The sequence below is a fragment of the Chionomys nivalis genome, chromosome 22 (genome assembly GCF_950005125.1).
Source record: "Chionomys nivalis chromosome 22, mChiNiv1.1, whole genome shotgun sequence".
NCBI lineage: Eukaryota > Metazoa > Chordata > Mammalia > Rodentia > Cricetidae > Chionomys > Chionomys nivalis.
This window is the reverse complement of record NC_080107.1, coordinates 39,027,059-39,045,284: the sequence shown is the minus strand read 5'-3', so window position 1 is coordinate 39,045,284 and position 18,226 is coordinate 39,027,059.

The following is an 18,226-nucleotide window of genomic DNA, read 5'->3' as shown; positions in this document are numbered from 1 at the left end:
TTTGAGTTTATCAAACAGTGATAAAAACACAGGGAGGGAAGAGTTTATGTGGCTTTCATGCCCCAGTCACAGTTCAAGGCAGGAATTCTAACAGGGCAAGAACCTAGAGGCGGGATCTGAAACAGAGACTATGGAGGAGTGCTGCTTACTGGCTTCGTCTCATGGCTTGCTCAGCTTGCTTTCTTACACAACGCAGAACCCCTTACCCAGGGGAGGTACCTGTCAGAGCGGGCTGGGTCTTCACACAGTCATCATCTGATGGAGGCATGACAGTGGCTGAGGTTCCCTCTTCCCAGATGACTGGAGCTTTGGTCACGTTGACAAAACAACCACCACCACCACAACAACCAAACCAAACAAACAAAAAACCCAAACGAACACACAAATGAGAAACTACCCAGGCCTCTGCCTACATGTGCTTTGTTAAGCTTGTTCTAAAATCTCAGCCAGGGCCATGGTAGAAGGCTCAGCAGTTAAGAACATGTACTACTCTTGTATAGCCCATGTTCAGCTCCCAGGCCCCACTCTCCGTAGGTGACTCACAGCCATCTATAACTCTAGTTCTGGGAGATCTTGTGTCTCTTGCATTACAAAAACACACAAAATAAAAATTAAAAGTTAATATGTAGAAAATCTCAGTCAGTTGAATCAGATGTAGCCCAATCATCCCAAGGACTCAGAAGGCTGAATCTAAAAATGGTTATTACAACAATGACAATAAGTTTTATTATACTGGACATCTCTCACTCCATTTTTAGGGGGCCTGGCCACGTTTTGAGTGCCACGAATATTTTTAGAAGTCTCAGAATAACTTGAGAGACACTGCCATCATATGAAAAATAAAGACTTGGGGAAGGGCTGCTGTGTAGCTCAGTGGTAGAGCCTTTGCCTAGGATGAATGAGACTCTAGATTACACATCTGGACAGAAAGAGAAAAAGAGGAGAGGGTGTGGGAAGGGACAGACAGACAGACAGACAGACAACAGACAGACAGACAGAGGCTGTGAACGAGATATCTTACAAGTCGAAAAATGGAATTCAGTAGTGAGCACGTTTATGTAGAAATCATAGGTTGAATTGTGTTTGCCCAAAATATTTCTCGTACTCAAGAATGTGCCTTTTTTTTTTTTAGAAAAAAAGAAGTCTTGACACATAAATCAAGTCAACAAGGAGGTTATTAGGAAGGGTCCTCTATCCAATATGGCATGTGACTTTGCAAGAGAGAGGAGAGTGTGGTGAAAACACAGAAAGAGAGAAGCCGTGTGACGATGGAGACAGGGCCTAGCTGGCTGTCATTGCCAAGGAACCGCTAGATCCACTAGGGGCTGGCAAAAGCAGAGGAAGGAACAAAGCCCCACCAAAACCTTCACTTGCACTTCAGATATTCAGAACTGTGAGAGAATATTTTCCTGGCTCCTTCAGCCACCTAAGTTTTCATATATTGTTATGGCAGCCTTAGCAAACAGAGACAATAAGTCAAACTCTGTAAGAAGATAGAATTAAATAATTGTAAGAGGTTTTTCGTTGTTGTTGTTGCTAATTTTTTTCTTTCTCTTTCTTTTTTTGCTCTTTGCAGAAGTACTGAAGTATATTCATAGATGCTGGAAGGAGGAGTAGTTTTTCTCTGGGTATATGATCCTTGGTAGGATGCCCATGCCATTGTGGATGGCCCCACCCCCATGCAGTATGGGTAGTACTAATTGTGTCCTATGAATTATTAAGTATAATCAAATAAGAAGAGATTTTAGGGGTGGGTGGGGAGGAGTTGAACGTGTGGGAGGTGAATATGATCAGGATACGTTCTATATATGTGGGGTTTCAATGAATGCATTCTTTCTATATATGAAGATTTCAAATGATGCATTCCGTACATGAAAATTTCAGGGAATAAATTTTTAAAATTATTAAAATAAGAAAGAAGAAAAAAATTTACAGAAAAGTAGATTTGAAAACTAGAAGAGTAGTTAATGAAACACAGAAAAGGAAGGAAGGAACTGAAATGAGAAGGTAAATATCACAGCTGGCATCAAATCCAGGAAGAAGAGACATTTTCTTCAGTGGTGTAGCCTATGTTCCTACAAAGAACCCCTAGTTCATGTTCCTTTAAGCAACTCTGATGAAGCTCATTGACACACACACACACTAAATTTAAAATTTCATGAAAGCAGAGGCAGGGCTAGATGAGAAGATTAGTGGAATAACAAGAGTACGGGGGGACAAGAAAGAGTGATATAGGCAAATGTGATGAAATGCACAATATAGAAATAGACATATATAAAGATGTCATAATGAAATTCATTATTAAACATAATTAATGTTTCAAAAGCACAGTGACTTAAAAACAAAAATTAGAAGGACGCTTTGTGATCGGAGGCCAGACGTCTTAGCCTAGAGTCTTCAGAGAGCAGATTCCCAGGCAAGGATTGAAATGGTGCTATTGGATACAGAGGAAGAGTGCAAGACCCAGAAAATAGGGATAAGAAAAAATGAAAGCAAGGCAAAGAAGATACATTTGAATACTAGCGACTACTTCATAGCGAGCTGTAAAGATGCTATACAAGAGTTCTCTGAAGAAATAGAAGACATACGGATATAGATTTCTCATGAGAAGATTGGTAAGTAGATGTTGAGGTAGATTAGATGGATAGATAGATAGAAAAATAGATAGATAGATAGATAGATAGATAGATAGATAGATAGATAGTAGATAGATAGATGATAGGTAGATGGTAGATAGATAGATGATAGAGAGATGGTAGATAGATAGGTAGATAGATAGAAGATAGATAGATAGATAGATAGATGATAGAGAGATGGTAGATAGATAGATAGACAAATTTATCACAATGAGTTGGTTCATGTTCTAAAGCTTGAAATCCCCACCTTCTGACATCAGGAAAACCAGTGGTGTCACGATAGTCTAAGTGTTGGACCAGAATTCCCACATTGCAAGGAAGGGCCTGATTCTGTTTATTAATTCAAACATATGTCATCCAGAAACCATCCCATAGATATGCCCAGAAATAGGGCACATGGCATAATCAAGTTGTCACACAGAAATAACCACCATAGATACAAGGAGACCATGCGCAAAACATGAGTTCTTGCCTTTATGGGTTTCTCTCCAAGATTTCCAAGCAGAAAACATATTCTGGAGTATCCACTAGGAGGAGGAGGATCTTCAGTTTCCCAGAAATCAAGATTAGCCTACGAGTTAGAAACTGACCCTGAAGGCCTGGCTCGCATTGTCCATCCTCATTATTATGATATATGATGGAGTCTGCATGTGAAAAAATGGCCCATCATTGCCTGAGCAGCAATCAGAGGAGGAGCAGAGGCATTTGGGAGAGTTCAGAAAGCACACAAAGTCAGTTCCAACAGGTGAAGGAAAAGGTGGGTGTGAATAGAGACAGAGACTGAGATGACGGAGAGACGCAAACATAATGAGATTAAGCCGAGAAGACTGGCTGTCGAGGGTTATTAGGAAAGAGCTCAGGTAAGCTGTGGGAAATGAAAGAGGCCTGTGGCAGATGCTAGCCTGTGGAATCTGAGAAATTTGGAGTTCGCCATCAGACTCACTTTTCTCAAAACTTTGCTTTAAAGACAAGGCAACAAAGCCTGAGGGGAGGGTTGGTGGCTGTGGTAATGAGAAATAGTTCCTAGAGACTCAGATACTTCAGCACTTGGCTCCAGTTGGTGGAGGGAGGTCACAGGAGGTGCTGCCTGAGGAAGTAAGTCACCGAGAGCCACTTTGAGAGTTTGTAGCCTTGCTCCGGTTTCGTTCACCTTGCTTCGTGGGTGAGGTTGAAGATGTGAGCTCTGGGCTTCTTGCTCCTGCCGCCATGCCTTGCGACTTGTGCCATGCCTCCCCTCCATTATGAACTATCCTCTAAAGTATAAGCCCAAACGAATTCTTTTCTTCTATAAGCTGCCTTGGTCATGGTGTTTTATCACAGCAGCAACAACGAAAGTAACTATAGAGTGATGTCTGTTAGAGATTTATGAAACTCAGTGGACAAGCGCTTTCTCGATAATTAGCACCCCCCACACCCGGTATGTTTAGAAGCAGTGTTTAAACTCTATCTTCTCAGTGACCTGCTCCCATGGAGAGTCATGGGAAAATCACCTGAGATTGGAATCTAGATCCTCCACCACCTGGTAACACCTGCCTGAATTACAGGCTGGGACCAAACAATGGACAGAATCACCTGAGACACTGTCTCAGGATCACAGAAAGAAGGCTAAAGTGTAGCAACTGCCTTTATAGACGGAGAGCAGCTCCTCCTGACCCTGCACTGGTCCTTAGAGACCTTGTGTTCCTGTTGCCCCTTCCTCCCCACTCTGCACGGCTTCTGTTTCTGGTGAGGGGAAACAGGAGCTAGGAGGAAAATTACAAGAAAAATGTGTGAATTATGGCTGGTATTGGTTCTGGCCTCTAGTTGATTGAAGAATTACAAGGTGGGAAATGAAGAGAATGCCACGGAGAGTAAGAGATGCCTTTCCTTCTCTCTTCCTTTGATCCCGAAAGCTGGGCTTCTCAGCCCGCCTTTGGAAGGGTTCCCTCTAGGAATCTGATCACAGTCTTGATGTACATCCATCAAACCTACATGGCAGTGTGAAGCTTGGCTTAAGTGTGAAGCCCAGGTCAGTGTGAGGCTCAGAGGAACACAGAAAGAACTAGTGGGAATCCGTTTTCTTCTGGAGTGTGGAAATACGTCCTGAGCTATCCAATGAGAGCACACTCCTATGGTCAGGGATGGAGATTCTCAGAATGGAGATTCTCAGAGAGGCTAGGAAAACAGAGTCTACATGAGTTCTCTGCGGGTCTGTAACACATTGCCCTAACATAACAACAGCCGGGCGGTGGTGGCGCACGCCTTTAATCCCAGCACTTGGGAGGCAGAGGCAGGCAGATCTCTGTGAGTTCGAGGCCAGCCTGGTCTACAAGAGCTAGTTCCAGGACAGGAACCAAAAGCTACGGAGAAACCCTGTCTTGAAAATTAAAAAAAAAAAAATTAGAACAACAAACACTAATTAGCTGGAAAGTTTGTTTCTGAGGATCAGAAACCGGGGGTCTGATGTGGGGCCTGTGAATCTGCTCCAGTGTTCCTTGTGAAGCTGCTTGTGGTCATACTGCCCACTAGGCCTGACACTGACTTAGGCTGAAGATTCACGTTCAGGATGTGGCCCTCACTTAAGTATTGACAGAAGCTCCTCTTGATGGCTGGGGGCAGGGAACTTAAGCTTCTCATGAAGAACATGGGCATCTCTGTAGAAATGGTAGCTGGCTTATCCAAGGAAAATGACCCAAGAAAGAACAGAAAATTTTCTATGATGACATAGATTCAGAAGTGGTATATTGTTGGCCACACTTTGGTGGTCACATGGACTGACCTCAGACTCACATGAGAACTACAGAAAGGCATGAACAGCAGCCAGGAGTTATTAGAATTTGGTTCTTTTGGGAGACATCTTTGAGTCAGGCTGTAACATGCCAGGTGATAAGTTCATCACTCCAGTGCAAACTGAACGCGGAAATTGTTAAAAATAAACTCAGCTTTGTGATAAAAATAATTAATACCTTCTGAAGAATAGTGGCCATCACACTTGATAAAACATTAAAACCCCCTATATTGTAATCACAGACAGCTTGAACCCACCTTTGAAGCTGCTGATTCTGCAGGCCTTGGGTGAACACAAGTATTTGCACTTCGAATGAGCTTCCGAATGATTTTGATGTTGCTGCTCTGAGGAAAACACTAGGTGTAGATACATTTATGAAAATTTGGACTCCAAGGGCTTTTGTCATTCTTTTAAGATATTGGAGTCTTGCTGTGTTGCTTAGGGTGGTTTTCAGCTGCTAGGTTCAAGCGATCATCTTACCTTGGCCTCCTGAGTAGTTACTGCAAGTCTATACTAGTGAACAAAGGTTGAACTACTTAAAGGATTTCTGATTGAATGGTCCCCAAATCCAGCTGCTCACCAGGAACACCCAAGGCATTATAGAAAGCCAGAGAAGCTTTTCTTTCTCTTATCAACCCAAGAGTCTTCTTTAAGCAGTCTTAGACAGAGTCGAAATTTAAATTAAATTTATTTAATTTCACTAGATGATCACATGATTCATCAGGTTGAGGAACTCCCAATTCCAAAGGTCTCTTCCTCCCAGTATCCCAGCCACATAGTCTCCACTTAAACAATATTCTCAGCTGTGGGCCATTAACTCCCTATCAAGGCAATGGCTACCATTCAAGTCCAAGGTAGGCAAACTGCCCCAAACTTGAAGTTTAGTCTCCTTTTGGGGTACTGCAGAACTAATAAGCCAAGTTTGGTATGACTCAAGAGAAGCCGGAACAGGAAAACCACCCATGTCCTCCCTCTGTTCATTTCGTCTAATAACCTTTCAGTTTGACCCCACAAGCTGCACAAGTGAACAATGACAAGTGAGTGTTCTAGGAAAGTCTCAAGTTTTCTAAAGGTCTGTATGAGCAGCCTCGAAAGAGCTCATCTACCTTTCTTTGAGAACTATAATCACCATGATAGCCTCCGCGTGTGCTGATGCTGTCTAATATCCAACAGCGGCGTGAGTCAAGCAGGTTCTTCCAGGTTCTCTAACACGACTCCTACCGATGATCTCAGGACTTTGTAGGTGCTTGTACCCACCCCTCGGTTGTTGATTTGTTGAAGCCTTGATTTGCTTCTCTATAAAGCAGATCATTGCTAAGCTCATCAGCTGGCCAATGATGATAAGCACGGAGATGATAGGAAATCATGCAACTTCAAAGTGCTCTGTGGGCATCTGTTACCATGGTTATTCCAAGCACTTTTGCTGCCTCTCCCGAGTTCAGCAGAGCATCCAGAATGCGTGGCTGAGAGAGAACTAGTGAAAGTCTTTCATCCTCTTGTGCTTTGCCAACTGTCAAAGAAGAATGAGATGCTCATGATGTACCCAAAACAATTCTAAAATCCAGAGCTCACTCAGCTCTCTTCTGTGTATCAGAAATATCATGTAGTTGGCCTACCGTCTGCCTTGCCTGTATTCATGTCTGCCGGGCTGTCCATTCAGACTGCAAAGGAGGCCCATTGTACACAGAGTGAAATGAAGAATATTGTTTGTTTCCTGAAGACTGTCACACAGGACACGGGGAGTGTGTATTCCTAGGGTCTAACCTCTGGAAGAACAAAAAACTAATGGGAAATAAGTCAATGAATAAGCAGCCTCACACCCCTTTCTCATTTTGTCCATATTCTTTACTCCTCTGTCTGTAACATGGGAGACTAGATTAAGTCTGCATTGACCTTAGACCCCTCTACCCATTCATTCATCTGTTCATCCCTTCAATCTGTGCTGTATCAGATCCCTCTACCCATTCATTCATCTATTAATTTCTTCCTTTTTTTTCCTGTTTCAGGCCCTCTGTGCAGACATAAAACCCAGAAGCCTCACCCCCTTCTTTCTCCCTCTCCCCCATCCTCTGTTCCCTAGTGCAAGAGGAAGAGGGCTTCCTAAAACAGAGATCTGAAACAGCAGTTGGTAGGGCGGGTCTTCCGCCTCAGACTGGGGAAGGAGAGGAACTCTAATCAGAACCAGAGAAGAGAGTCCTCAGCATCTCTCTAACCTTGTCCCCGAGACAGCAGGAGGGTGATAAGGAAGGAGACGGGAGTGGGTGGGAAGCACACTCAAGAAAAGCGACATTGAAAGACACAGAACCAACTGGGAGGTAGAGGTGATTGAGTCAGAAGGCATGCACTGTCTCGTGGGTCCACAACACGATTCAATAGGAACATCCACGGGGAAGAAATACCGTTCGCTCAGTCAAGCTTCCTCTTTTCTTGGATGATAAGAAACCAGTTGGCCCTACCAAAAGAAATCTATAGATTCAACGCAATCCCCATCAAAATCCCATCAAAATTCTTCACAGATCTGGAGAAGACAATAATCAACTTTATATGGAAAAACAAAAAACCCAGGATAGCCAAAACAATCTTATACAATAAAGGATCGTCTGGAGGCATTACCATCCCTGACTTCAAACTCTATTACAGAGCTACAGTACTGAAAACGGCTTGGTACTGGCATAAAAACAGAGAAGTCGACCAATGGAATAGAATAGAAGACCCTGACTTTAGCCCACAAACCTATGAACACCTGATTTTCGATAAAGGAGCTAAAAGTATACAATGGAAAAAAGAGAGCATCTTCAACAAATTGTGCTGGCAAAACTGGAAGTCAATCTGTAGAAGAATGAAAATAGATCCATATCTATCACCATGCACAAAACTCAAGTCCAAATGGATTAAAGACCTCAATATCAGTCCAAACACACTGAACCTGATAGAAGAGAAAGTGGGAAGTACTCTACAACACATGGGCACAGGAGAACACTTCCTACGTATAACCCCAGCAGCACAAACACTAAGGACATCATTGAATAAATGGGACCTCCTGAGACTGAGAAGCTTCTGTAAAGCAAAGGACACTGTCACTAAGACAGAAAGGCAACCCACTGACTGGGAGAAGATCTTCACCAACCCCGCAACTGACAAAGGTCTGATATCCAAAATATACAAAGAACTCAAGAAATTAGACCGTAAAAGGTTAATCAATCCAATTATAAAATGGGGCACTGAGCTGAACAGAGACTTTTCAACAGAAGAAGTTCAAATGGCCAAAAGACACTTAAGATCGTGCTCAACTTCCTTAGCAATCAGGGAAATGCAAATCAAGACAACATTAAGATACCATCTTACACCGGTCAGAATGGCTAAAATCAAAAACACCAATGATAGCCTCTGCTGGAGAGGTTGTGGAGAAAGGGGCACTCTCATCCATTGCTGGTGGGAATGCAAACTTGTGCAACCACTTTGGAAAGCAGTGTGGCGGTTTCTCAGGAAAGTCGGGTTCAACCTACCTCTCGACCCAGCAATACCACTATTGGGAATATACCCAAGAGATGCCCAAACATACAACAAAAGTATATGCTCAACTATGTTCATAGCAGCATTGTTTGTAATAGCCAGAACCTGGAAACAACCTAGATGTCCTTCAATGGAAGAATGGATGAAGAAAGTATGGAATATATACATATTAGAGTACTACTCAGCAGTAAAAAACAATGACTTCTTGAATTTTGCATACAAATGGACGGAAATTGAAAACACTATCCTGAGTGAGGTAAGCCAGACCCAAAAAGAGGAACATGGGATGTACTCACTCATATTTGGTTTCTAGCCATAAATAAAGGACATTGAGACTATAATTCGTGAATCTAGAAAAGCTAAATAAGAAGGTGAACCCAAAGAAAAACATATAAGCATCCCCCTGAATATTAACCTTCATCAGGCGATGAAAGAAGACAGAGACAGAGACCAACATTGGAGCACTGGACTGAAGTCTCACGATCCAAAGGAGGAGCAGAAGGAGAGTGAGCACGAGCAAGGAACTCAGGACTGCGAGGGGTGCACCCACACACTGAGGCAATGGGGATGTTCTATCGGGAACTCACCAAGGCCAGCTGGCCGGGGACTGAAAAAGCATGGGACAAAACCGGTCTCGCTGAACATAATGGACAATGAGGACTACTGAGAACTGAAGAACAATGGCAATGGGTTCTTGATCCTATTGCACGTAATGGCTTTGTGGGAGCCCAGGTAGTTTGGATGCTCACCTTAATAGACCTGGATGGAGGTGGGTGGTCCTTGGACCTCCCACAGGGCAGAGAAACCTGCTTGCTCTTTGGGCTGAGGAGGAAGGAAGACTTGATTGGGGGAGGGGGAGGGAATGGGAGGTGGTGGCGGGGAAGAGGCAGAAATCTTTAATAATTAAATAAATTAATTAATAAAAAAAAAAAGAAAGAAACCAGTTGGCCTATGTTAAATCCCCATGCCTGTTTATCACCATCTGTAAAACACTGGTGAATTTACCTCATTTTTTAAACTTCAAAAACTCAAGGATTAAGAACACTGGCTGTTCTTCCAGATGACCCAGGTTCAATTCCCAGCACTAGCCTGGTAACCCACAGTTCCAGAGGATCTGACTCCCTCTTCTAGCTTCCTTGGACACATGTCTATGGTGTACAGACACACATACAGGTAAATCATCCATACACATGAAATAAAAATAAATATTCTTAATTTTTATTACATTTTATTTCTTTATGTATGTGTGTGTGCACATGTATGAGGTGTGTGTGTGTGGCACACTTGCTGGAAATAGTTCTCCTCTTTCACCATGTAGACTCTAGGATCAAACAGGTTATCGGGTTTGGCAACAGATACCTTTATCCACTGGGCCATCTTGCCACCTCAAATATGATTTTTTTTTTTGTTCTTACTTAAAAAATACAAGAGAAAGAATTTGGGGAAAGTTAATCTTATTTTTGTGTTTGCTTGTTGCGTTTTCTTGTTGCTTGGGTTTATTGAAATGGAATCTCACTCTCACTATGTAGCCTAGACTGGTCTGAGATTTGCAAATCCTCCTTCCTCAGCCTCAAAAATGTCCCAAGTGTTGGGCGGTGGTGGCACACGCCTTTAATCCCAGCACTCGGGAGGCAGAGGCAGGTGGATCTCTGTGAGTTTGAGGCCAGCCTGGTCTACAAGAGCTAGTTCCAGGACAGGAACCAAAAGCTACGGAGAAACCCTGTCTCAAAAAAAAAAAAAAAAAAAAAGTCCCAAGTGCTGGGATTATAATTGTGTCACCATACCCAGACTCTCAAATCTTAAGAAACAAAGAAGAGGCACTGTTTCAGGTCAGTAGCAAGACATATCATTTAACGTATCAAGGTCCTTTGCTCATCCTCAGCCACAGAATTTTTTTTTTTAAATAAGAATTTAGGTCCAGTCCTGGCAGTTCACATCCTAATTTCCTCTGCACTCCAGTCCCCAGTTGACACTTGGATGAAACCTTCCCACAGTTGTGACCCTAACATCTGCTCCATATCAAAGTTTCCATGCAATCTTCAATACACATTTGTTCTTACTGGGGATTTTTTGGGGGGCAGTTGTGACTTGTTCTTCTCTAAAGCCCCAACAGATCTCAGCCCAGTAGCCAACACATGGGTGATCAGAATACACCTGCTTTCTTGCATTCAGACACTCAGGACTAGCCTTGTCACTAAGGCCTGCTATGGTCTGTTAGTATGCTTGCTTGGCTGGGTGTCCCAGGGTGTGGCAGGAAGATGGTTAACCCTGTGGCTCTTTCTAATACTGAGGCTGCATAAAGAGACTAATACCAGGCAAATGGAGGCCAGTGTCATGGAGGATAAATACTTCTAATTAAAGGAAGGTGTCTGGAGACGCAGCAGTGGGGAGAGAAAACCAGAGCAAGTCTGCTACAGATGCTACTTGACTGGGAAGGGGAACGAAGTCCAGGCCCTTTTCAGACTTGGTACCCTCTTCCCCATTCCTGCCTTCAGGAATATAGGCGGTAGCTTGGCCCACAGGCTAAGGGGCGGGGATTAAAGCTATCATCATTATCGTCGTCGTCGTCACTATTATCAAGTTTGCAGAGTGCTTGCACACAAGCCCTGTGCCACGTGCTTCATTTCCTCTAAACCTCACAAGCTAGCACACAAACGTGTCCTAAATTATCCACAAGCGAGCTGAGCAGGAGGGCCACGTCACTTGTTAAGGTACCATTCTGAGTGGTGCGGAGAAGTCCCCAAAACTGTCCAGCTTCAAAGTTCAAGGTCACAGGACCCTTTCATAGGGACAAAGGCATCAAGAAAAGTAAAAATGGTAGGGGCACAGCACCTTGGACAGCACCAAACACATAGCCCTTGCAGAGAAGGTGGGGAGCCATTGTAACAGCTATGTAGTCCTTTGACAAGGACTCTGAAGAGCAAAACCATGGCGGGCTAAAATCACCTGCTCGGCCACAACATCCAGGGTAATGAGAAAGGGACTCAAATGACTGTGTCCGGGACTTAATCAACTGTCTTGCCATCAGGATGCTCCATTACTGTCCTTTTTTGCTTTCTGCTGACAAGCATGCTGAGGGTTTAGCATAAAGCCGAAGTGAGGTCTCTGAATTCATACCAGCATACAGGATTCAAACTGGCTGTAGCTAGCCTTTAAAACCCTCAGATTAGCTATACCCTCTTTCAACACTCACCGTACATACCAGGTTCCAAGTGGAGGATAGCCCTGATTAATCTGCCCGGTAGAATCAAGGTTGCTGTGACCAAGCTTCATGCCATGCTTCCTACCTCACCATGCCATCTCTCTGGAGGTCATCCACAGTGAGAACAATGACTTACAGCCACTGAATGGCCCCCACAGAACTCAATCTAGGAGGATAGAAGCAAGTGCCCTTTTTCTGTCAAAGACAAAATTGTATAAGATCATCTAAGGCACCATCTCCATTTTACAGACCCTGACCCTAAAGCTAAGGGAATGTAGGTGGCCTACCAAAGACCACACTCCCTCCTGATTCCGTCTGCTCTTCCAGAAACCTCACCATGATCTCTCTAAGTTTGTCCAAGGTGACCCAGAGCTCAGCAGCTCCAAATCCTGTTTTTCTGGCTTGTGGAGGACAAGTTCCATGAAGGTAGTTTCCTTTTTGGAATGGATGGTGGTGATGGGAATGCCTGGACCTGGTGAAATAGGAGGAAAACTTTGGGACTTGTGAAACTCCTGTGCGATCTTGGCCATTCGAAACAAATGCCGAAGGAAAATGATCGACGACAAAGTGACACCAAGATGCAAATCAGACTGGTCCTGTCATTGTCTACTTTTAATAGGGCCTCAAGCCAGGATGGACTTATGTCTTCCTTCTATCTACTTCTTCCAGGATGGCAAAAATAAGTGAGAGACAAGAAGAGAGAGATGATTTCCCCCCAGAATAATTTGGACAGCACCCACTCTCCAGGACCCTGTAAATAGGGCTCCCAATAGTCTGGAGTGCTGGAATGGGGTGTGGCTTGGCACAGGGGACCTGTGTGTTTAGCACAATGACCTGATTGTGCAGGTTGTTCCAACCCAGCAGCGCTCCAGTGGTCACATGTCCCCTGGGCAGCAGATGCTATAACCTTTGCCCAGGGGTTGGGAGCCCTCAGTGGCAGAACTAAGTGCAAAGAAGAGGAGGGAGGCCTGGTTGTCCCTACTGTCACCAGAATCGAGAGAAAGCTATTCTCTGACTCTGCTCATGGCCCCAAGTCCTACCCTACCTGCATTCTTCTCAGAGGATCCTCACCTCCAGGGAGGAAGAATACCAGCAGAGTAGGTGACCTCCCCAGGTAAAAAGTGAGGGGAAAAGCTTCTTAGTTTTTGTTTCTACTATTCCCTGCCCAAATCCAGTGAGGAGTTACTCAGCCGAGACTCCAGCCCTGTGTTTGTCCTGCTAACTGCTGTGTACCTAGTGCCTAGCATCACAACATCACAATGAGGTCATTGTGTAACCCCGGCGGCTCACATTTGTTCCATGAAACACACACGCAAGTGTGTATTTATTGTGGATCACCTGTGTGCCAGACGCTGTCCCAGGCTGAGTATTCAGAAACAAACAAAGCTGACAAGAGCCTCCTGCTCTTGTAGGAACAGACGGTAAAATAAAAGAAGTAGATACATAAGCATGTTGACTATTTGTGGATGGTGGAAAGAGATGAAACAGTGACCAGGGATAAGCTAGGGGGGCAGAGGTGTTGGCAAGAGTGGTAGTTAGAGAAGAAGTTACAGAGGCGAAAGAAGGAACATCGGACTAAGCAGGGAGTGAATAACAACACAAAGAGAAAGAGTGCTCCTGAAAAGCTGGAGAAAACAGTCTAGGGCACTGAGGCAGAATAAAGAGACAGCATTTAGAAGGAAATGGAGGGAGGAGGTGGGCGATGGCAGGCGTTGACATAGTAAGGCTTTAGGAGCCATTGTAGGGATGCTTCAGTTTTCCTAAGTGAGCTAGGTAGCTACTGAATTGGAATAGAATATGTTAGAATCTCAAGACTGATCTATTATTCTCTAAACACACACACACATATACATCATATGCATTACAGATAGCATAAAATTTTTACATAATACATAGAGTCGTATGTAATACACACACACACACACGTTGGCAAAAGTATTAAATGTGGAAGATGGTTCATTGGGTTAAAGTGATCATTGCATGAGCCTGATGACCAGAGTTCCTCCTCAGAACCTACAGCACTCAAGATGGGGACAGAGACAGGACAAGTGGCCAGAAACAGGCAGGGCAGGTAGCCTGGCATGTACGGTACAGTGGTAGAAATGACAAGAGGAGGCTTTGGGTCTCAGGTGGAAGGCCAGAACTATTCACTGATGTTTGCATTCTGACTTACACACACATACACACGCACGCACGCACACAACGCACACATGTGCGTGTGCGCACACACACACAATTCATTTATGAATTAACTAATTAACTATTTTAGATTATTAGTTGCGATCATGGATGTATGATAACACTTATTCTCCATGAAGTTTTGTCATCCAAAAGCATTGCCACAAGCTTGGAGTTCAAAGTGTTTTTATGCCCATTTGTCCACAGGAGCCAACCCAATGGACCAAAGATCTCCTAATTTTATTGGCAATAAGGAAACATGGTGCCAAAGGTATTAAGGGGTTTAATCAAGCTGGGGGTCTTAGGAAAGATTCTTCTTACTTCTTCTTTGCAGAGAAACTGAGACCCAGGTAAGCTACGTGACTTTTCCAAGGTCCCGGAGCCTTGGTATCCAGCCTTGAAACCTAGTTCCCTGACTCACAGGAATGCTTTTGAACTGCCTGTAATGGTTAACCTTGATGGTCAACCTGACAGGAATGACTGAGGAGACACACCTCTGGGTGTGTCTGTGGGGCCTTCTCAGGGAGGTTTAACAGAGACAGGAAGACTAGTTTCAAATGTCAACAGCCCCAGGAGCTGGGGGTCCTAGACTAAATAAAAATGAAAGAGTGACGTCCCAGCATTCAATTCTCTGCCTCCTGAGTGCAGGAACAATACAGCCAACCACCTCACCCTCCCACCGCTCTTGCCTTCTCCGTCATGATGGACGGCACACTCAAACCATGAAACAACACAGCCTCCTCTGATGATTGTATTAATAGACAACTTGATTAGAATTTACAAACACCTAGGAGATGGGTCTGTGGTGGATTAATTCAGTTACACTAGTTGATATGGAAAGACACATTATTTTTTTTTGAGACAGGGTGTCAATATATAGCCGTGCCTGACCTAGAGGCTCTCTGTTTGGACCAGGCTGGCCTCAAACTCATAGAGATCTGTTTGCTTCCACCTCTTGAGTTCTGGGCTTAAAGGACAGTCTTAATTATGAATGAGAACATTCCCTGGCAAAGGATCACATAAAGAAAAAAGTGAGCTGAGTACTAACAAGCGTGCATTTATCACTCGTACTTCTTGACGGCAGATGCGATATGATCAGTTCCTTCAGGCTCTGCTACGGAGACTTCCCTGCACTGTGGCTCAGAATAAACCCTAACTTTCTCCTTAAGTTCATTTTGTCACAGCAAAGCAAAAGGTAACTAGTAGAAGCACATACCAAAGGCAGAAGTCCACTGTACAAATCCACTCTTTCCTGACCCTGCTTTCTTTATTGCTCAGGGCTGGTGTGGAACCTGAACTCTAGAATCCTAAGAAACGTCAGGCATATGGCTCCTCATTGCCCTTCCCTTCTTTCTGTGGCCATTTGAATTCTTTTTTTTTTTTTAATTTTTATTTTTATTCTTTTTTAATTAAAATTTCCACCTGCTCCCCGTTTCCCATTTCCCTCCCCTCCTCCCAAATATTGCCCCCTCCCCCCACTCCCCTCCCCCTATCCCCACTCCTCTTCTCCTACCCCCACACCATTCCCCTTCCCTCTCGATACTGGAGAGCAGTCCAAATTCTCTGCCCTGCGGGAAGACGAAGGTCTTCTATCTACGTCCAGGAAGGTGAGCGTCTAAACAGGCTAAGCTCCCACAAAGCCAGTTCATGTATTAGGATCGAAACCTAGTGCCATTGTCCTTGGCTTCTCATCAGCCTTCATTGTCCGCCATGCTCAGAGAGTCCAGTTTCAACCCATGCTTATTCAGTCCCAGACCAGCTGGCCTTGGTGGACTCCCAATAAATCACTTGACTACCATCTGGCTCCAGGCTTGTCAACTCTGATTGGGTTCCTATAGAACCCTCCCCTGGCTACTGGAAGTTTCGTGGTAGAAAATTCTTCCAAAGCTTTGATCCTAGCTGAGGACCCAGGAAGGTAACTTAGGACTAGCACTAACCATCTGCCTAGTCACCAGAGGGTTACAGCCAAGGTCAAAACCTGACTAGAGACTATTTCCCTCACCCCGTCTCCCTCAGTGCTTCCCCCAGCCCCAGTACTCTCTCAATCCCCAGGAATTATGGGAATGTGTTCCCCATCCATGTGTAACCTGGACTTCTCTGCTCTATCCACCAGAGTACATTCAGCAAGAAGTTGTTTTGGATTGAATTACTTTTATTAGCATCACGCTGGGTCATTGAAAAGATGGCTTAAATATGGCGCTTGGCAGGTATAAAGATGCAAGTTGATCTACAGACTGCCATTGAAGATTTGGAAAGATTTCTGGGGCAAGAAAGGGGGCTTAGCAGGTGATGGTGCTTACCGTAAGTCTGATGACCTGAGTTTGATGCCCAGGACCCACATTGGTGGATGGGAGGCGAAGACCACCTCTTGAAAGCAAACTGTCCTCTGAGCTTCAATACCCAGAAAGAATACATTGCAGGAACACGTCCTAAAAAAATAGTTTGTCAAATTTTGATTTTTTGATCCCACTTAAAAGTTTGCTGTTTAGACCTGGCATTATCCTAGTAACTTTCTGAACTATTGGCTGTGGCCTTTTCTTTTCTATCTGTGCTTGATCGTGAGTCTTGTGAACTAACAGAAGAAATTCCCTATTCACAAATCCTTTTTTTTTTTTTTTTTTTTTTTTGACAGGGTTTCACTGTAGTTTTAGAGCCTGTCCTGGAACTAGCTCTTGTAGACCAGGCTGGCCTTGAACTCACAGAGATCTACCTGCCTCTGACTCCCAAGTGCTGGGATTAAAGGCGTGTGCCATCACTGCCTGGCTATGTATAAAGGTTTCACGTACTCTTACCTTTGTCGAGGTGTCTCATGCCACAGACTTGAATCTGTCTAGCACAGCTTCTGAAGCTACCAGAAACCCTTTTTGTGATGTTTCCAAGGTCCATAGCTCACCCTTCCCATGCTCAATCCCTGCACACCTCATTTCCAACACACAGGGGACAATGTATTCTGCTTTCGTTTGGAGTGGTCAAGAGAATTTCCACATGCTGCTAGACTGAGTACCTGCTGACAAACTGGACAGTAGCAATAATCTTTCCTGTAGCATATGGCCATTGTCATGAAGGGCAAAGCAATGGTATAAGCACAGCATAGATAGTGCTGGCAGCCTGGACCAACTTCTCAGTCCAGGAAGAACTTTCTAAAACCCAAATATATTCTCTCCTTTTCCTGCACTAAAATCCCTCTGCTCTTAGTACAAATCTAAACTCCTTAACATGCCTGCAGGGACCCGTGAGCTAATTCTGTATACATTCCAAACATCCCCCAGATGCTACCACATACCACAGATGCTCCACCATACTATCTACATCCTTCATATCACATATACACCTCACCATACCACACATGCCCTACGCATCCTCCACCACATACACGCTACCCTTGCCCTCCACCACACACACCCCATCTTTACACTGCACATATGTACACACACTAGTCAAACTTCATCACCCCACTACACCACACACCCCCATGATGTACACCATATCTATCCACATACATTATCCACACCAAACACACACCCATCATACCACACACACCCTGTACACACCCACCACTCACACACTGCCTATATCATACACACCCATCATACACACTCCACTGTGTACAGTTCATATACTGCCCCTACATACCTTCACCATATCAAACACCTATAGCCTATCTCACACACATAACACCGCCACACATATACCATATACACCCCACTATACCACATGCTAAGAGGTATACCCATACTACACTTGCTACCATACCAAACACATACTACCCCACATACTCCATCATATGCACACACATACAAATGCCCTACATCACAACCCAGCATACCACTCACACACACATAAATACACATGCACATATAAATCATATATATATCCTTTTCTGAGCCTAAAGGAAGTGATTTTTTTGAGGGAGAGAGAGGGATGAGAGAA